At 47.7% G+C, this 21896-nt stretch overlaps 1 pseudogene; it reads left to right on the top strand.

Moving 5' to 3' along the window:
* The first annotated feature begins 11921 nt into the window (after positions 1 to 11921).
* LOC147717919 (uncharacterized) overlaps positions 11922 to 21896 on the top strand; it is an 82455-nt pseudogene continuing 72480 nt past the window's right edge.

Genomic DNA, 21896 nt, shown 5'->3' with positions numbered 1-21896 from the left:
CTGCTAGACAATGGAGAAACCGTGGCCCTCATCCTCTTGGACTTGTCAGCTGCCTTTGACACGGTCTGCCACCGCACACTACGTACACAGATGTACCATGTTACAACGCATACTATTACGACTACCTACCGTTACAACGCGACCATTACAACGCATACCATTACAACGCATAGCGCTTTGAGGTGCTGGATAGTGGTAAGTATAATTTACTATTCTAACTCCAGTCCCCGTGGACCCTAGGGAAGGTGTTGGATAGTAAATTATACTTATTCCCTATCCTAGAGCGCCCCCCAGCGCAATGCGTTGTAATGGTATGCATTGTAAAAGTCGCGTTGTAATGGTAGTGCGGAGTAAAAGATGCGTTGTAACGGGTGTATACCACGTACACGAACCCTGGGCGAAGTACTACGCTACACTCGCGTAATATGCAAAGTTTGCGCTACTTCGCACTATGCGAATTGCACGTAGCCTAGTGCAAACACGCGTAGCATTCATTTTTTTGCTAGCTCGCAGTCCTCAACATCAAGTTGTCAGCCGCAAGTGAGCAAAATGACATCCCGCAGAGACTTTTTCCTCATTCGCGATCAGCAACATCAAGTTGCCGATCACGAGCATGAAAATAAACCTCCCGGCGAAATTCTCAACACGGGAAGGTCAGGTTTCTCATTGCAAGTGGTCGCGTATGGTCGCGACCGCTCGCGATGAGAAACTACCAGTACGCGTTGAGAAAGCTGCCGCTCGAGTTGAAATCTACTCGTGCCGCAGAAAACGACCGCTTGCACCGAGCAAGATGCGGTTTGCACTGATTACTCAGTACAGACAAGAATACGGCACTGTGCAATCAGTGCGAACAGCATTTTGCACAGTGCACTACGTAGTTCGCATAGCTACGCGTAGCTCGTGTAGTGTGAAGTGCACTTCGCATAGCTACGCGTAGCGCTACTGCGCAAACTACATCCAGGGTTAATGCACATGCCTCCACGACGCCGGGATCCAAGAGAAGGCCCTGGACTGGACCATATCCTTCCTCTCCGGCAGAACACAGAGCGTTCGCCTCCCCCCTTTTCTGCTCCAAAGCCACCGAGATCATCTGCGGAGTACCCCCGGGCTCATCCCTCAGCCCAATGCTGTTTAACGCTACATGGCACCGCTTGCCCTCATCGCCCGACTGCATGACCTCAACATCATCTATTACGCCGATGACACCCAGCTAATCCGCTCCCTCACCAAGGACCGCCAAAACCAACCTCCACGAAGGAACGAAAGCTGTCGCCGAGTGGATGAAGAACAGCCGACTGAAGCGGAACTCAGACAAGATGGAGGTCATCATCCTCAGATCCACCCCCTCAGCCTAGGATGACTCCTGGTGGCCGACCGCACTGGGAACAGCCCCAACACCCACTGACCACGCATGCAACCTAGGGGTCATCCTCGACTCCACCTTCTCCATGACAAAGCAGGTCAGCACCGTCTCCTCCACCTGCTTCAACACCCTCCACATGCTCCGCAAGATCTACAAGTGAATCCCCACTGAAACGAGAACGGTTACCCAGGCCCTCGTCAGAAGCAGGTTGAGCTACGGAAACGCCCTCTATGCAGGAGCCTCGACCTAACTCCTGAAATGACTTCAACGCATCTAGAAAACCTCTGCACGCCTGATCCTCGACAACCCTCGCCACAACCACATCACACCCCACCTGAGAGACCTACACTGGTTCCCCGTCAACAAGAGGATAACCTTCAAGCTCCTCACCTACGCACACAAGGCACTCCACAACACGAGACCAGCGTACCTCAACAGACGACTCAGCTTCTACACCCCCACCCGCAAGCTTTGCTTCGACGACCTCGCATTCGCCACAGTCCCCCGCATCCGAAGAGGGACCTCCGTTGTCAGATCGTTCTCCCACCTCGCCACCAAGACCTGGAACACCCTCCCCATTCACCTATGGCAGACCCAAGACCTGCTGACTATGCCACTGTGCATTAGAGCCTAAGGTGGCCTGACTACGCCACTGTGCATCTGTATTTTGTAAATTAGGGAAACATTGTGGTGCTGTCTGCACAGGACATGCTCTGGATGTAGTTTGTAATATTCTCCATCTGTTCTCTTTGTGCGCTGTCAAAGCTCACTCGGTCACTACTGAGGCAACACAGGTACATTAAAAGACTGTAATACAGGCATTGCCCTCTCCTAGCAATTGAATTACCTATTAGTAGTAATTTCTGGTGGATAAAGCCACATAGTTACATAGGAGCTTAGTTATGAGAGCCGTGCATCACTTTTGCACAACATAAAGTGCTACATGCGTGACACAGGTCTCTCATTTCAACTTATGAAGCCATGCAAAGCCACCCTGCAAGGCTCTGAGTGGCAATAGAAATCATGAGTATCGCGACGCAGCCCAAATTGCTGTGTTGCCTTACTCTGGGGCCCGGGAGGCGTTCCATGGCCGTAGCAGTGGGGTTTTCCACGTAACACCCATAGATTTTGACTTTGCCCCAGATTTACAAACTGAGGTAAACCAGGGGAATTGTCAAATCCGTACGCCTCCCGAGGTGAGGCGAAACAAGAGGAATATGTTTATTTCTTCTTGTTTTTTCCACTTTCTATGTGTGCTGCACTCTGCAGCAAACATAGAAAAGAGAAAGGGAAAAACATCCTGCATGTAACGGAGGCACCCTTGTACCCTTGTACCATGGTGCAAGGGTGCCTACATTGGCGCTGGGCTGCTGAAATGGCACCAGCGCATGGAGAAAGGACAGGAATGCACTGTATTGCTTAAATACGGTGCATTCCAGCCCGTAAACTTTGGCGTAGGGTAGCGCAGAAAGGTGCCCTACTGAGCTGCCCTGCACAAAAATCCCAAAAATAAGCCCCAAAGTTTCGGCTGTTACAGTCTGAGCTTTTTATATGTTTCAATGGTTCCTCCTCTGATCAACCTATTAACCCTTTGGGGTGTTAGATAATTTATGAAAATGCCATACACACTGTGGCAGACAGGCGGGCAACTAGAGCCAAATTTCGGGGGGGCTGAAAAATATTTCGGGGGGGGGTGGCTAAGTCTTTCAGCCATAGACAGAGTGGCTGTAAGAAGGGGTGAACACTCAACAAAAGCCTCATTTACAAGTAAATGGTTTTTTAAAGACCTGTTAAGTACTCGGGTGCGGCTGCAATTAGATGCTCGCCAGCTCGTGAAGCTGTCTCCGTCCGGGCTGACACACACAATGGTGGGTGGGCTGGGGGGGGGCTGAAGCTCCGTGACCCCAATGGGTGTTGCGCACCTGGTGGCAGACATCTACTTTTGTTGCTAAAATTTCTTAGGGAAGGGGAGAACCACCAAACAACCTAAGGGACTTTGCCACCACTAGCTGTATTTTTCGCTACCCCAAAAACACTAAACATTAAACACGCAGCAGAGCTTGGCCGGAGACGAGCCTGAGCTCCCCTGTGGCTGGTGGGCATCACCACCACCTCTCTGGGCTTAAACTAGCTGTACACAGCGGCAGCGCTGAGGCAGCAGTAAGATGGGGTCGGCCAGGGCTTTTTGTGGGCCGGGTCGAGCCGGTGCTGAGCACCGGCAGTTCTTTTAAAGGGGGCCTCGAAACGGGTCTCTATTGGGCTCTGTTTGGTGCCCTGGCACAGGTGGTCCATTTTTTTCAAGCGTTATAGGGGAAGGGAAATCCTTTAAAGAGAGTAATTTTCTCTCTGGTTTTCTCTTTTTTTTCTTTTCGGAACTCAGGAGCAGCAACATTGTCCTGGGCTCACCAGGGATTTATGTGGAAGATTTTTCAATATTATACACAAGCCATAGTTGCTGCTTATTTATCTTTTGCAACTAACAACCATTGACAACGCCAATAGTCCTGACTTGTTGTAGGCATGATGTTACTTGTCGTATCAAATATCTGGATGCAATGAAAGAAACAGCAAAATACCAGTTGGGCTGCACACTATGCTAAGCACAAACTTTTAGCTTTTGTGCTTTTAAGCCACACCCTTAATTACAATGGCCGTGCCCCCTTGAGAGACCCCCCCAGTTTTTTCATCCCACGGAAAGCCCTGGGGCCGGCCCCACGGCATGTAGCAATGCTTTATTGCATTCTGTAATCCTGGTGGCGCGCAGTTACTTTGATGGACGTCCAGATCATCCCCCACCCGGGGTAACTGCCCCACGGCTGACTGGGACACGCCCACTGAAGAGTATTCAAGGAACGCCCTTAACGGATTTCCTGCTTCGGGTGTTAAACAAGCATTTACAATTCAACGGTCTCCCCTTTGCCAAAGTTAGAGCTATTGGCATTGTAAATGACAACATTTGTATTTATGTGTTGGTATTGAAAACAGATAAATAAATGGCATTGTAATTTACAATATCAATAGCTTAATCTCTTGCAAATGCGAGACCTATTGCATTTGCACCCACACACACACTCACACACACACACACACAACCACACACACAGACTCACACACACAGAGACTCACACACACAGAGCCCCCCCACACACACACAGCACCCCCCACACACACACAGCGCCCCCACAAACACAGAGCTGCCAAACACACAGAGCCCCCCACACACACAGAGCCTCCCCCCCACACACAGAGCCCCCCCACAAACACAGAGCCCCACACACACACAGATCCCCCCACACACACACATAGCCCCCGCACACACACAGAGCCCCACAAACACACACACAGAGAGCCCCCTCCACACACACAGAGCCCCCCCACACACACACACACAGAGCCCCACACACACAGAGAGCCCCACACACACACAGAGGGCCCCACACACACACACAGAGCCCCCCACACACACACACACAGAGCCCCACACACACACACACAGAGCCCCCCCCACACACACAGAGAGCCCCCCACAAACATACACAGAGCCCCCCACACACACACAGAGCCTCACACACAGTACACACCCAGGCTGCGGACACAGACCGTGCACACAAAAACTGTACAGACACAGTGCACACCCAGGCTGCAGACCATGTATACACTGAAAGCGTTGGACACGGCACAGGCAGCAGAGATTAGACACCCTGCAATCCTTGCACACTTCTCAGTGTGCACACTACAGGTATAAATTACACACAGTACACATCTCACCCTGTACAGACACACTGCAGACATTACATTGTGTGCATAAAACTGCAGACGGTTCACAGAGTGCACCCTGGAGCTCGCCGCGCAGCATGGACACACCATGTGCATTACTCTGTGCACGCAGGTATCACACAGTGGGTGCCGGCTGTGGGGCCGAGCTGTGGTGGGCCCAGTCCTGCTCATACATCGGTGCTGCATTACCCAGAAGCCTTCAGTGCCCCCCTTGTCCCTCTTTCATTTCCACGGCCTGGATCCTGGTGGAAATGAAGGAAGGACTCCTGAGTCCGGGCCCTGGGGAGGAGGGCCCCACTGACCCCTGGGAGCCCTGGGGGTCGCCGGGAGGGGCCCTCGGAGGAGCAGCAGAGGCCGAGCCCGGGAACATCCAGGTCAGTGGGGGCCCCTGAGGGGAAGGGGCATATTCGACCCTCAGTGTTTGCTAAACCCGCGCGAGGAGCATCGAAGGGACCTTGAAAGGTGCAGAGAGAGAGACCTCACGGCTCCGCTTGAAATGCACAGAAAAGGAACATTTTACTTGGCTCAATGTTTAAAGCTGCACAGAACGTAAAAGTGTACGTGGTGTAGTGCTTCCGGGTCGGCGCAGGCTGTGAAAGGTTCAACCTGTGAATGAAAGCCAAACAGGACAGGAAAAGTGCATCATCGAAATAAAGAACAATAACTTTTGTTTTCTTGGTGAATGGCCCCGGAGCGGCATCACGTTTGGCCTCCGTTACTTTCAGAAACATTTCTATGAAAGGGGCCCCCACACGCTAATAAGAGTTTGCGTTAACAATACCTCCATTCCGAGTGTTTGCCACGGTCCCTCGCCCCATTCATTCAGCACTGCACGCGCCCGCATCACACCCACGACCCATTTCTGCAAAATCCGGGGGAAAACGGAGCAAAACAAAACCGCAAACGCGCCAGAGAGCCTCTAGCCCCAGACTCACCGCTCCGGCCACCATCAGAAAAGAGAAAGAACGTAAAAAACACATCCCTCAATCCCAAAAAGACGGGGCTTGAACAGAGTGATGCCCCTCTCCTCCAATGGCTGGCCTCCGTTTAGGAAGCCAGCCAATGGAGAAGAGGGGCGGGTTCAAGCCCCACTCTAGGAAACATAAAATCTCGGCTGCGCGTACACTGCTGCGCAGTGTAACGCTAGGCCGAGACCTAAAAAAGATGAAAGGGGTGTACAGCTGGCAAGTGACTGCTTGGGGGTTTCCCTGTCTGTGCCATTCATTTCCATACACAATATTACTGTGTTCCTCTTGTTATGCTAAATGCAGGATTTCAAATGGGGGTGCAGGGCGGTGGTGACGTGGTGACCAGCTTTCCAACTTTAAATGTCAGAAATGCACAAACCATTTATTAAAAGGTGTTCCCAGAGCTGGTAAACGGTCACGCCTATGGCGTAATGCAACATTATCGGATTCCCTCCCCGCAGAACGTGGTGAGGGGCCCCTGAGACGTCTGTCATTTTTTATAGCACAAACTGGACTCAAGGGCATCAAAGCGCTTTACACAGAACAAGACTACATGCACATAGTTTTCTTTTTGAGGCACAGCACAGATGAAGTAAGTGATATTCCGAGAACCACATGATGGTGAGCGAGGACAAGAGTATAAGTGTTTTAATTTATTTATGGAGAACACAGGAATAGTGCAGAAGCAGTCAAGGAAGGGCTTCATTGAGCTGGATGTAAGACAGCTGGGTTTAGGCAGTGTGACTGGTGCAGCTGTATCAGACACAGACGTATGGGTTTAAAAGCACCTGCTGCAGTATTCCTTATGGGTGCAGTAGTTATCCGGAAAAAATAAAAATGACACAATAACTATGGTGATTAATGTTCCTGCTAGAGAAATTGAAGATTTATCTAGTAACAGTTTTGACTCACCCTAAAGTAGTGCCTGCTTCAAAAAAGTGTACCATGCAGATCACAGAACTGAGTGAGAGTGAACTGTGAGTAGCCTTATAAAGAAGCATTGGCAACGTCAATAGGTCACACCTATACAAGAGCTAATGGCTTTGGCAATTTGTTTAAGCCATGTTGCACACCAGTGTGGCTGCTGTTTGGCATGTCTAAAAGGTAATGGAATGGAGTGGGGTGGGATAGATTGGAATGGGATAGGTTGGGGTGGAGGGGAATGGGGTACATTGGGGTAGAGTGGAGTAGGGTAAAAGTGGGCTAGAATTGAGTGGTGTGGATTGGTGTAATTTGGAGTGGGGTGTAGTGGGGTAGACTAAGGTAGATTGGAGTACCATAGATTGGCGTGGTAAATTGGAGTGGGGTAGATTGATTTGGGGTAGATTTGGGTTGAATGGGGCAGAGTTGAGCAGATTGGGGTGGAGTGGGTAGATTGGAGTAGGTTAACACGGGGTAGATTGTGGTAGAGTGGAGGGAGATATATTGGGGTAGAATGTAGTGGAGTGGGATAGACTGGATGCATTAAAGTATGGTACAGCATTGGCTGGCATGACTTGCGGGTAGGGGCCTGGGAGGTGGGGGTCACAAGGGGGTCGTGATTGCAGGCTGGAAAGGAGGGAATCTTTTTTTAAATCACCTATCTTGTTGCCACCCAGTCCAGCGTCCCTTCTCCTGCTCTCCTACTTCCGTTTTCAGGAACAGGAAGCCAGGCTCCCTCCCCTAAGCCAATCACAATGCTGCAATTGCAACATTGTGATTGGTCTGAGCTCCTTGACATGGTGCTCAGCCAGGGGCTGTAGGGGTGACCCTGTTCCATGCAGGCTGTAATGCAGCCTGCATGGAAAAGTGGGAAAGTACGCATGATTAGTTTAGGCGGCACAAGAGTGCCGACCAAACAATCAATGCTCACTTTTAGGAGTGGGCAAACAACTCCTCCACTGCCCTTCTCGCAGAGCAGAGCAGCCCTGTCCACCCACAAAGCAGACAGGCATAAAATGATAATAACTAAAAGTTATTATCATTTTATATTTTTGGTTCTGCACTGCTTGAAAGCTTGGGGACAGCGCTCCTCCGCCATAGCGGAGGAGCTATCCCAGGTAGGGTAGATTAGAATGGAGTGGGGATAGATTGAAGTAGTCTGTAGGGGGTAGATGAGGGTAGATTGGAGTTGAGTTGGGTAGATGGGGGAGTAGGGTAAATTGGAGTGGCGCAGGGTAGATTGGGATGGGGTACTGTACATTGGAGTGGGGTGGAGTGAGGTAGATTGGAATAGAGTGGGGTAGATTAGAGTGGTGTAGGTTGGAGTGGAGTAGATTGGGGTAGATTGGAGTGGGGGAGTGGAGTAGATTACATTTGGGTAGACTGGGGTGGATTAGGGTAGATTAGGGTGGTGTGGGGTAGATTGGAGTGGAGTGCAGTGATGTAAATTGGAGTGGGTAAGATCAGGTAGAGTGGAATGCAATATATTGGGGTAGACTGGAGTGGGGTGGATTAGGTAAGAGTGGAATGCTGGTAACAGTCATAGATTGTAGTGGAGTGGGGTAGATTGGACTGAAGAGGAGTAAATTGGTGTGGGGTAGACTCAGGCAGAGTGGGTTGAGTGGATTGGGGTAAATTGAAGTGGGGTAGACTGGGTGGATTATAGTACAGTAGATTGGAGTGAAGTGGGGTAGATTGGAGTGGAGTTGGATAGAGTGGTGTGGGGTAGACTGGGATAAACTGGGGTAGATTGGAGTGGAGTGGAGTGGAGTGGGGTAGATTGGAGTGGGGTAGATTTGGTTCAATTGGAGTGGAGTGGGGTAAGTGGTGTGGAATGAAGGGGCATAGAGTGGAGCGTTGTGGTATGTCATAGAGAGAGTGGCATAGATTGAAGTGACGTGGAGTCGAGTGGCATGGTGTGGTGTTTCGTAGAGTGTCTTATAGTGGAGGGGTGTAGAGTGGAGTGGAGTGGCACATCATGGAGTGTCATAGAATTGTGTGGCCTGGCATACATTGGAATGGTATAGAGTGGAGAGGAGTGCAGTGGAGTAGAGTGCCGTAGTGAGGACTATGCATGATGTGGAAGCACACCACCATTATAGACAACACATTTTCAATTGAAATGACCATTGCTTTGCACCACAAACATGGCTTTACTGTGTCCAAACGATAATGTGTGCAAATGTCATCACCCTGTGTATTGATGTGCTTTAATCGTATTCAAATATTTGTTTCCACCACACTTCAGAATTATACATAAAATGTGCTTCTTTTGTACTAATTCTGATATATTCTGAAACATTAGCATAGTTCATTTTTTGTTGTTGTTTGGTAGACAAAAAACATCCTTCACCCTATCCTCTCACATGGTTACTCAGCAGAATTGTAACATAAATTCTCTCACTTTGAAGTCAGAGAAAAAAAATAAACACCAAGCTCCCTTGGAAGACAGAGCTGACATTTGACTTCTTTTTTGAGTGCTCAGCAGATGGGACAAGATAAGAACAAGATTTAGAGGCATGTTTACAGAAAGCTAGTGTGTGGAAGAATATAGTAAACAAGGCTTGGGCAACGGGAGGGACACACTCTAGCTGGACAGCCTAAAACAAATAAAGCCAGCAAATGTGAGTTACAAATCACAAAGCCAGGAGTCAGCAATGGAAGGAATGCACATGGCCAGGTATTGCAGAGTCCCCCTACAATGGTTGAAATGTGGACCCCAACAACTCCCCTACAGACAGGGACCTTGGGATGGTTGTTTCCAACCCCCTCCCCCTTCTTGCTCCAAGGCACCAATAATAAAATTCATCCAAACACAGAACTTGAATTAGGGGTTAGATAACCCCGGCCATATTTTATTAAAAATTATTAAATCATAATTAAAATTCTTATTACAATTTTAATGTGCAGAAAACCCAAAACATATTCAATAATATTTAAAATACACATATTTACTAATTGTTATGGCTTACCTTAACATGAGTCTAATACATAGCCATACCTAACCTTAAACTGAAATATGTACACTTTGTTTTCTGAGTATCCCGGATGTGCCTACGTGCAAGGTCATAACTGTTCCCAACTACTTGCCAGATTTCCCCTTTAACAGAGAAACCTTGCGCAGGAGGCCCGTTTGCCCATGAGAAACCTTTTCCGCGGGCACACCCTACGCCCTCCAATACTACCTTGTGCCGGTCAGCTGAGTCCACGGAGTGGCAAGGAAAATATCGTGCTGCTGCTCTGCGCTCCCTTTTAAAGGGAGACTGGCCACCCTAGCTGTATTAAACAGGTCCTGGCAAGATCCGGGACCCGTTTTGCCTACGTTGCCCCGGAAGTGCTTGATCCGCTTCCGGAGAATCGCCAGGCCGTCCAATTGCTGCACGCGGGGGCAGGCGCCGGCCGTGTCATTGTCGCGCTGGTGCCACCCCCGCCAGAGAAGTGTCTCGGGGACCCGCACAACCACCATATTGGTGGCGTGCCCAAGTTCCCAGTTGCGTCTTGTGATTTGCAGGGAAGCTTTCAGAATGCCCGTAAGAAGTCGCAAGCAAACTAGACAGCTGTGCCATCTGGTAGGCCTCAACCTAAAAATGAAAGGCATGTCAGAGAGGGCCATGAAGAGATGAGAGGAACTGTTGGAGGGTGCTAGAGAGGCAATTCGTGGAGAAGGAGGTCATTGGGGGGACGCCAAAAAGATTGTCACACCAGGTGCCACGAGTGCTAAAGCTGGCCCTGCACAGGACCTATATTGCATAAAGGATGTGTTTGCAATATATAGGAATATATTTGGTCACTGCACCAGTTTTGCAATCCTGATTGCTTAGAGGGAACCATACTAGTTAGTAAAGCCAGTGGCCATGTGTGGCCCGGTATTTTAGCAAAGTTACACTGTCCATGGAAATACTGATACACAATTATGCAATATATCCCTGGGTCAGGGTTAAAGGCCGAGGTTGGGGAAGATGGAATGAGGCATAAAGTGCTCTATGAGAGTTTGCAGAGACAATTACCATATTTTGCCTCTTTCCGAAGTTGATGCCCATGAGAATTTTGGCAGGCATGTCCTCATGAATGTGCACCGGAGTAACAGCTCAGGAGTGTGATGATTCTTGAACATTACTCATAGGCTCAATAACCCCATCACACTGGAATAGGAAGCAGTTACTGGGGCACTAGTAATGTGGCCCTAAACAGAATTTTATGTCAAGAACGGAGGCTCCTATTATGCCTTCTTTTCTTGCTTTATTTTCAATAGCAGCAAGATAAGCAAGTAACTACAATACCCAGAAGGCACAGCAGGAAAACTACTGGCCAATGGGATTGGGTAAAACAAACAGTAAACCAATCACAACATAGCTAGTATATATGGCCCGAATCGACCATGAGTATCCCTCTTTTCTTGCTGCTACGCAGTCAGATAAGTCATATTTACTTGTTTCTCTGCTGTATTTGCATTGTATTTACTGATTTTGCTATTAATTTGTGCCCTCGAGCGCTGCTTGCGCTCGTTTATATATCGTGCTCTCGAGCGCTGCTTGCGCTCGTCTATCTTTTGTGCCTTCGAGCGCTGCTCGTGCTCGTCTTGTATCCCGTCCGGTCCCTTGGTATAGACCTTGCGCGCTTCTGCGGTTGGTTTTTCCCGCAGCGCGCTTTCCTCTCCCTGCAGCTTTGCCGTACCGCATTTCCTCAACGAGCGTTTCTGTGAGGCTTTCCGTGTTTCAGGCTTCGTTTCCTCACGGTCCCGCTCCCCGGGGGAGTGTTTTCCCTCTCGCTCACACCCCCTTTGCCTTTCCTTTTGTTTAACCCATTCCTCTCTGCCTTTTGGTCATATTATGGAGGTTTCAAGCTCTCCCGAGCTGGATAATGAGGAAAGTGAGACTTTTAAGCAGGACCTTAGTCAGTTTATTAATTCCTCTGTAGAGACAGCTGTGGAAGCTTCTATGACTCGTGTTTCTAAACACATGGAGAACTCTCTCCTGAGTCTTATGACCAAAGCTTTGGCCCATTCTGCGGGGGAAAGCAGAAAGCGTAAACTGGTTCCTTCCACTAATGTTTCTAAAAATGTGTCACTGCTTACTCGCGAGTCTTCCTCGCACCAGACTGAGGGCACGGTCCCTCCGAGGCCTCTTACCATGGAGGGGTTTAAGATTGTGGGCAAAAGTAAAGCCAAGAGCAAAAATGTGGAGGTTCCTAAGAAGCTGGTCATTGACTCCATCCCCGATACGGATGATGATGATGATATGGGTGACACCGACGACCTGGCAGATCTCTTTAATGATCCTCCTTCCCCCAAGAAGCCTAGACTTGACGCTTTTGCGTCCCAACCTGTGCTTGATTCGGAGGGCAATCCTATGTTTGACCCTACTTCTATTCGACATCCTAATTCCACAGAATGGTTTCCCATTCCCCATGTGGGTGATTATATCTCCTCCAAATTACGTCTTTCTCTGGATAAGTCTGTCAGAGCCAAACTCAAGTCTGAATGTCCTAAACCTTCTCTACCCTCTCATATCACTGCCACTCCTTCCATTGATCAACCTCTCCTTACTTTCTTTTCAAAATTTGGCAAGGACCATCGCAAGGGCGTGGACAGAGCTTGGTCCACTTGTCAGGAAAAATTACTAGATGTTGTTAGTCCTTTGGCCCGGGTGCTGGATATGGCGGAGACTGCCCACCTAGATGGGTCTGACCTCAACCCTGAGGTAATTTCTCTTTGGATACAAAGATCCTTTTGTCTTTTGGGCAATGCCAACGCTGCTATTATCAATGAACGCCGCAAGGGCCTCTTAATTAAACTAGATCCAAAATTAGCGAACCTGGCTTCTCAGGATCCTGGTGTCCAGGCAGATGGACTCCTTTTTGGCGATTCCCTTGTCAAGGACCTCAGCCGTTATGTTTCTACCTTTGCTTCATTGGAAAAAGCCCAATTCTCCATTAAGAAAGTCTTCACCCCTCGGGTTTTTGGCAGGGCCGGCAGAGGCAGGAACCGCTCTTCCGGCCGCGGTTACCAAAACCAAGGTTCCAGAGGTGCAGCCAACTCCGGCTATCAAGACTTCAAGCCACAATTCTATCCCCAACGAGGTCGTGGCTTCCGTGGCCGCGGACAATAAGGTTCCCGTTCCAACAACAGCCAAGCCAATAACCAAGGTAAGCCCATCTCCTCCAATCGGAGGACGTCTGTCTCTGTTTCTTCACAGGTGGTGCGCTCTCACAGCGGACCCTTGGGTCCTCAATTCTGTCCAAGGTTATCTCATAGAGTTCTACAATCCTCCTTTCCAGGATATTTTTCCTCCGCCTCTGGTTTTTTCCGCAGACGTAGCCCAGCTCGTCTCACTGGAAGTTCTAAATCTTCTTACCAAGCGAGCTATCCTCATAGCTCCCTTCGATCCCTCCGGGTATCTAAGCTCTCTCTTTCTGGTCCGAAAAAAGAACAAAAAAGTACGTCCTGTAATCAATCTCAAGTGGTTCAAACAATATGTTGTTTATCGTCACTTCAAGATGGAGACCATCATCCATCTCAGGGACACATTGCGCCCATCCAACTGGATGGTCATATTGGATCTTCAGGATGCCTATCTCTCGATTCCCATTCACGAATCTCACACAAAATATCTACAATTTCAGTGGCTGGGTGTCACCTACCGGTTTTGTTCGCTACCTTTCGGTCTTTCTTCCGCTCCTTGGTGCTTCACCAAGGTGATGAGACCTGCCGTTTCTTATCTACGGTCTCGGGGCATCCGTCTAATCATTTACCTAGACGATATCTTGCTCATGCATACCGACAAACAGTCTCTTCTTGCCAACCTCGATGTGACTCAGTCTCTTCTCCTCGAACTGGGCTTTCTGATCAACTCAGAAAAATCCATGCTCCTTCCATCTCAAAGTATCGAGTTTCTGGGTTTTTGGGTGGATTCTTCCACCGCTTCTCTTTACCTTCCGCAATCCAAGGTTACAGCCATCCGTTCGGAGATACGTCACGTGCTCCAGCTCTCTCAAGTGTCCCTTCGTTCTCTAGCAAGGATAGTGGGCCTTCATTCGGCGTCCATTCAGGCCATCTTTCCCGGCCCATTACATTATCGAGCCCTTCAACGTTTGAAGATAAGACACCTGCGCAAAGGACTGGCGTATTCAGATCTTATTCAGCTAGACCTAGAGTCACGCCTCGAACTTCAATGGTGGATCGACCATTTAGATGTGTGGAATGGAAGAATGATCTTCGCGATGGCCCCAGATCTTGTATTAGAATCAGATGCCAGTCTGTTGGGTTGGGGCGCCCGATGTGGTTCAATCTCGACTGGAGGTACATGGTCTCCAGAGGAGTCGTCATTGCACATCAATTGTTTAGAGATGCTGGCAGGCTCCTTTGCAATCCGCAGTCTGGCGAAAAACAGGGCAAGTTGTTCCATTCTTCTTCGGATGGACAATGTTTCTGCAGTCTGCTACATAAACCATCTCGGTGGCACAAAATCCAAACCTCTCGCAGAACTTGCGAAAAGCCTTTGGGAATTCTGTCTTCAACACAAGCTGTCCCTTCGGGCGGAGTACCTGCCAGGCAATCTCAACGCCATAGCGGATTGGCATTCTCGTTATCTGCGAGATTCAAGCGATTGGAAGCTTCTTCCATCCGTCTTTCTTTCTCTCTTCAGGAAATGGGGCCCTTTCTCTATCGATCTTTTTGCTTCCCGTCTCAATTCCCAACTTCCCGCTTTCTTCAGTTGGCGACCGGATCCTCTCGCTCTGGCGACGGATGCCTTCCTCCAGGACTGGTCCCTTCACCTCAATTATGCTTTCCCTCCATTCCTGATGATCAACAGGGTGCTTGCTCAAGTCCGACGTCAGTCGACCTCCTTAGTCCTTCTAGCTCCTTTCTGGCAAGCTCAAATCTGGTTTCCTTCGCTCCTGGAGCTGGCAGTGGACTTTCCAATACTTCTTCCTTTCAGCAAAGACCTTCTTCTAAACCCTCAGGGTCTCCCCCAAGCCATGATTCTAGATCACTCCCTGGTTCTTTCCGGTTGGAAAATTTCGGTCTTCCTCTTCTGACATCGTCGTTTCACAGGAAGCTTCAATTTTTATCAGCCAAGCCTGGGCCCCGGGCACTTCCAGAGCCTACAAGTCAGCTTGGACTTTATGGTCAAGCTGGTGTCTGGAACGGTCTGTCGATCCCTTTTCAGCCCCTCTAAGTTTTGTGGTTAACTTTCTGGCTTCAGAAGCTAGTGCGGGTAAATCTTACCACACCGTCAACCTTTACAGATCTGCTATCTCTTTGGACCACTGTCCCATCGACAATAAGCCGGTAGGTACTCATCCTTTGGTGTGTTGTCTTCTCCGAGGAGTCCGATTCTCAAAACCTCCATTGGCTAAGTATTCAGTTTTATGGGATGTTAATTTGGTTTTCAAATTGTTTATTTCATGGCCTAACAATGATGCTCTCTCGCTCAAAATGCTTTCAGCCAAACTTATCATGTTATTGTGCTTAATATCAATCAAACATGCTTCTGATGTCAAAGCATTGGATTTGTCTTCCAGACAATTTTCATCTTCTGGTGTTTTGTTTCAGGTTCACAGACGTACCAAAACCAATCTACAATCTGTGTTTTATCCCTATTTCCCTTCCCAACCACAGCTCTGTGTGGGTCAATGTCTCAAAAGTTATGAACAAAAAACTGCTGATCTCAGGACCTCCTCTCATTCGCAATTGCTCATTTCTTTTCGCAAACCCCATCTTCCTGTATCTTCTGCCACGCTCGCCCGTTGGGTACGCTGGATTATGTCCCTTGCGGGCATTGACATTACCGCCTTTGGTGCTCACTCCGGCAGGGGTGCTATGGCCTCTAAAGCCTTTTGGGCAGGCTCTCGTTTGGAGGATATCCTGAAATCAGCAGATTGGTCAAATGATTCGGTTTTCAAAACTTTTTATTGCAAACCTGGTGTTACTGCTTCTTCTTTGGTGGTTAATATGCTTTGAACAAGCATAATAGGAGCCTCCGTTCTTGACATAAAATGTAGATTTTCTTAGTACTTATGACGGAAAGTCTTAATTTTATTAAAGACACGGAGGCGAGTATTATCCCACCTCTGCTTTACTAATCATGTCTGTTTTTTCCCACCCTTAGGAACTCCGGCTTTACTACCAGCCTCCAATTAAGACTGACTCTACTCCTTTGGATTACCTCTCTGCATCCGGCTCCTCATCTGTGTTTCGTGGAACTTTCCTCCATCACTATCCGGCAGTTCTGGGTTTCCTTCAGGATTTATTTGCTTGGATTATGACCTTTTGCATTTTGTTAACTATATTTCCTTTGTTTCTACATTCTACTTGACTTTCTCGCACAAGAAAAGAGGACTACTCATGGTCGGTTCGGGCCATATATACTAGCTATGTTGTGATTGGTTTATTGTTTGTTTTACCCAATCCCATTGGCCAGTAGTTTTCCTGCTGTGCCTTCTGGGTATTGTAGTTAATTGCTTATCTTGCTGCTATTGAAAATAAAGCAAGAAAAGAAGGCATAATACTCGCCTCCGTGTCTTTAATAAAATTAAGACTTTCCGTCATAAGTACAAGGAAAATCTGCATTAGCCCTCACAGTCCTCTCTTATGGACTTTACATGCAGAAGGAGGACTGGAAATTATAATTTCCTATAGTAACCTTGAGCAGGGCAACTGGAGAAACACATGAAGCACCCTATAGGGATGCACTCAGATGGCCCCCATCAGGTTTCTGCCGAAGACATTCACTAGTGTCCCGGGACAGAGAACTCCAGCTAATTTTGAAGTAAGTTTGAACTGTGTACTGCCTTTACCAGGATGCAAAGGGGCGAACTGTGCTGGGACTGTGAGTAAGCATGGGCGAATTTTGCGAATCTGGCGTTCGCAAATTTGCGTATTTGCGAACTCGCAATCCGCAAAATCCGCGAATTCTCACGAATTTGCAGATTTTTTTTTTGTGTTCGCAAGGGTTTCTGCCAGTTCGCGAGGGTTTTGTACCAGTTCGCAATTGCGAACTTACTTGTCGGCTCGCAACGGTAGCAACTTTGTTGTTTCTACATCTGGTTCATCATCACAGGTTCACAGCACCCTTTGTTTCACCACTGCCACCCTCTGATTCACCCATGCCACCCTCTGGTACATCACTGCCACCCTCTGATTCATCACTATAGATTATGGGGGGAAAAGCAAGCACACCTGCCCTGCTTCAACTGACATGAATTAATTTGGGGTTGATTAATGTGTCACTGAATTTAAACTTCCTGTCTGGCACCTGCTTCCTTATCTGTAATTTGCTTTCTGTTGCAGTGCAATTTTTTTCCCAGGACCTTTGTGGCCTACTTGTAGCTATTCTATGAGCCTGCTGTGAGGGTCAGAGCAGGGTCATAGACTAGTTGCAAGTAGGCAACTGAACTCTGGAGGGGCCCCTCAGGAAACACTACAGGGAATGGTTACTAATGATGAGTTTGAACTTTTGCACCTGCTGAGTGCTTTCAGTTTTGCAAAACTCGTTTTTCTGCAGAACAGCAACTGTAATGCCCCAAACAAACATAGGCAACTGAACTCTGGAGGGGCCCCTCAGGAAGTACTACAGGGAATGGTTACTAATGATGAGTGAACTTTTGCACCTGCTGAGTGCTTTCAGTTTTGCAAAACTCGTTTTTCTGCAGAACAGCAACTGTAATGCCCCAAACAAACTTACTTGTGAAAGTTGATTTCTAATCCAAAAGTGATCCAAAGAAAGTCAAAAAGGCCTCAAATCCAAAAAAGTGCAGGTCAAATGTCAACCTGAGGAGTTATTCTAATAAAAATCATCATTTTCAGAAGGTCTATGCTGCTTGCTAGTGGATTTCTTGTGCAGAATTGCAAATTTTGTAATTTCGCGAGTGCAAGATTGTTGCTGCCCGCCGCACCTACATGTTTGCAATTGCGAACTCTCGCGATGCGTCGCCAAACTCCCGCGGGATCCCGCAGCAAGATCCAAAATGGCGCAGCACTCGCAAAATATCGAGAAAAACAACTCGGCAAACGCTGAATGACGGTAAGTGAACGCCGCAATATTGTATCACCAAGCAAAAAAATCCGCTGCATGCGAATTTGCGGTTTTTCGGTAAATTCGCGAGAGTTCGTGGATTGCGAATTTACCGAAAATCCGCAAAATCCGCGAGCGGAACGGATTTTCCGCCCATGCTTAACTGTGAGGCAGTGTGCTCCCAATCCCCATTCTGTTCAAAAGGCTCCCTTGAGCCAGCAAGCAGACGAGCTTTGGAGATGCACCTGTGTGCCTGTGAGTGGTACTGGGACCTGAGAGAAACTTGGCAGCATTTCCAGTAACCCCAGATGATTTTTCTTTGCTCTCTAATACGGCTGCTCTCTACTGAAGACGGGCTCAACCCAGAAACACGTGTCTAGCGATATACAGCAATGTCTGCACCAACTTTGGTGGAAAACTCCAGCTAATTTTGAAGTAAGTTTGAACTTGTACTGCATTTACCAGGATGCAAAGGGGCGAACTGTGCTGGGACTGCAAGGCAGTTCGCTCTCAACCCCCATTCTGTTCAAAAGGCTCCCTTGAGTCAGCAAGCTGACAAGCTTTGGAGATGCACCTGTGTGCCTGTGAGTGGTACTGTGACCTGAGAGAAACTTGGCTGCATTTCCAGTAAACCCAGATGATTTTTCTTTGCTCTCTAAAACTGCTGCTCTCTACTGAAGATGGGTTCAACCCAGAAACACATGTCTAGCGATATACAGCAATGTCTGCACCAACATTGGTGAAAAACTTTAGCTAATTTTGATGTAAGTTTGAACTGTGTACTGCATTTACCAGGATGCAAAGGGGAGAACTGTGCCGGGACTGTGAGGCAGTGTGCTCCCAACACCCATTCTGTACAGTGACATAGAGTAGAGGCCTTTCAAGAGAGCATGGAATTTCCTGAGAGGGAGAGCCAGTCACTCACTTTATATTCCTTCTGCTGGGGTTCATAGGGTCTAGACCTCATAATCAAGTGGCACTGCAGATGCACACCGTTAAAGTAGCAGCCCAGTCTGCCATCATTAGGGTGTTCGATGAAAGGAAGGATGACTGCATGGATGTCAATTTGGGGCACCAGGGATAGAAGCCTCTTCCCCAATTTACACTTTGAGTTCCCTGGCATTGTCTTTACAATCCCTGGTGTCCAGGGTCAAATAAACACTTTACTTTCTGTAGTTAAGACTCATTTCCTTCCTATACCCATTTGCCTCCCCCTAATCCCTTAGCAGCAAAAAGGAGTCTGCTCTGGAGCTAGGTGTTAGATAAAGCGTCAATCTTGCAATGTCCTTGGTGGATCAAAGGGTGCAGGACCTCAATTTCACCAACCCAGGACATTTGGTGAATTGACGTCTTTGGCTGTCTGGTTCACCTCACTCAGGTATGCCCCCGCCTTCATCTGTGCAAATCACCCTGCTATGTAATTAGACCTAATGAATAATTCATGCAGCCTGACTCATTATTATTATGAGCTTGTCCTTTGCAAGTTTTGCATATTCTTCCACTCTACCTTCGTATTTGCATGTGCGGATTTAATCTGTGCATAACAAGATCGATTTCACTGCATAGCAAGACAATTTTCATTCTACTAACTTGCAACCAATACGGAAAATGTATGCATAAAACTTCTCTGTAGGTTTGACATTTGATGAGGTTACCTGTGCAGAAAGGCACTGCACAGGCGTACATCGTCTTCTGCAAGGTACGCTTTATGCAGAACCATTTTGTTGGCATTACTGGTATTTGGATACCGATTGTTGTAAAACTCAGAATTTCACATACATTTTTATAACTTTTCGAATTCTGCAAAAAAAGTAAAGCTTGGCAACTTTGCACACCCCTAATTATTATGAACCGTTCCTGCTGCACTGCACCAGCAATGACCCAGTAACTCACTCTTATTCCAGGCCCAACATGCATAGGGATAACATATTGTTCTTGTCCGGCCGCAATATTTTGCATAACTCAGAACCGACGCTGGAAGCAGCAGGTGCACTGGAGCGAGCCTTCCGCGCGGGATTCTGCTAACGATGCCCTGCCTTGCCAAGCCCTGGCTGGACGTGGCGCTATGCCAGCAGACACTGTCCCAAAGCCTGCTGCCCGCACAGCTGCGCTGCCACTGAAACATTTATGCAGGAGGGTTGGCAGCGATGTGGAACAACCATGCCTATTTACTTTTGAACAAAGAAGGACAACCCAGTCGTTTAGGGGCAACTTAGTCAAACAATTGCCCTGTCCTGCTGATGACTTAGTGCATTTATTGCAGTTGAGTAGTACAATGCACATTTTTAGGGAGTGGCATTAGCCTCCTTGGCTTAACACAAAAAGAACAATTGATGGATAGAATGCAGAACAATGTCATATACTCACCCCAATACAAAGATCTGGGCCTAAATCCATTGTTTTTGTGCCCAGCCATATGCAAATGAAATCAGTCTTGACCCTGCACCCAAGGGGACAAGTCCAGCCAGAACTGCCCGGCCAGGTCCTTCCTGGACTGGAAACAAGCATCCTAGGACTGATTTCTGGCTTTCTGCCCTCACCAATCACACATCACATTCATCATCTGTCATTTAATCAACACAAAAAAGCCTGAAAATGAAGGAAGGTCGACGCGTTTCGAAACCCCTGAATCATGGGGGTTCTCTTCAGGACCTTGAGGGATCAATCCTGCAAAGGAATGAAACAACAGTTCTTACTAACCTAACTCCTGAGTACCTTTCAGGCTAATCTTGTGAGAATATTGTTGTAAAATAACGAGATTGTAAAAAGTTTTGATAGCCAGAGAGTTTGACTATGATGCTACCATTGAAAATAATTAAAAAATTAAAATAGCACCCCACCATATACATTAATATGAGGTTCGCCTGAACCCTGGTGAGGCTATTTACGTTTTCCTTTCCTTTCTTTTTCTTTATTTCTTGACTCACACTTCTTTTGATTGCGAGATGAATGTGCAGGACAGGTGTGTTGATTAAATGACAGATGATGAATGTGATGTGTGATTGTATCGCCAAACACTTCTTAATACAATTCTTCTTTTTTTGTGTGTCTTTAAAAAAAAAAACTTTTTCGCATCCAGATGGATTATAGATTTTTAATATTCCCTCTCCTCTTTGGAATTACTCCAGAATCTCTGAAATAATACTGTATTGAATAATTGAGAATATTCAAAAAATAAAAAAAGATTAATACAGTTACAATTTGTTGTGTTATATATAATGCTACAATTGTTTAAGTCATTGTGCATTTAAATGTGTCAAATCAGATAGCAGTACTGGCATCTTGTTTTGTTGAGAATTATTCTCAAGGCAGCGTCAAGCCACTTAACGTGGCTTTAAGCCACGTTAAGTCGCATAACGTTGCCTTGAGAATAAGACCCCTTTCACGATAAATTTAGCTAGAATGGGGTGTGCAGTGGGTGTTGCGGTGGGTGTTCCACCGCAGCACCCATTGTGTTCGACGCTGCCGCCTGTTATCAAGGGCGGCGATAATACGAAAAATCCTGATCTTAATAAGGTGAAACCTCGTTTTTGCTGCACACATGGGAAAAGCAAAATCGTATTCCAAGAATGTTCATGTGCAGAAGGGGCACCTTCCTGTATATGAACCACCCTCCCCTGCACACTGACACCCTTGCACTGGCGCTAAGTCGGGAAACTTAGCGCCATCGCAGGGGGAAACACCAGGCTGCACCACATTCTTGAGAATAGGGTGCAGCCTCACGTTTACGAAGTGGCGGTGAGAGGAGTTAAGCCATGGAGGCGAACGCCTCTCACTGCCACGTCATTGAGAATATCCCCCTTAGTGTATTAAGGCCCTGTTCCCGGAGAATGCACAGCGCTGCCGTGCATT

The sequence above is a fragment of the Lissotriton vulgaris genome, chromosome 5, assembly GCF_964263255.1.
Source record: "Lissotriton vulgaris chromosome 5, aLisVul1.2, whole genome shotgun sequence".
Taxonomy (NCBI): domain Eukaryota; kingdom Metazoa; phylum Chordata; class Amphibia; order Caudata; family Salamandridae; genus Lissotriton; species Lissotriton vulgaris.
The sequence above is the reverse complement of the archived record's forward strand: the minus strand, read 5'-3'. Positions and strand labels throughout refer to the sequence as shown.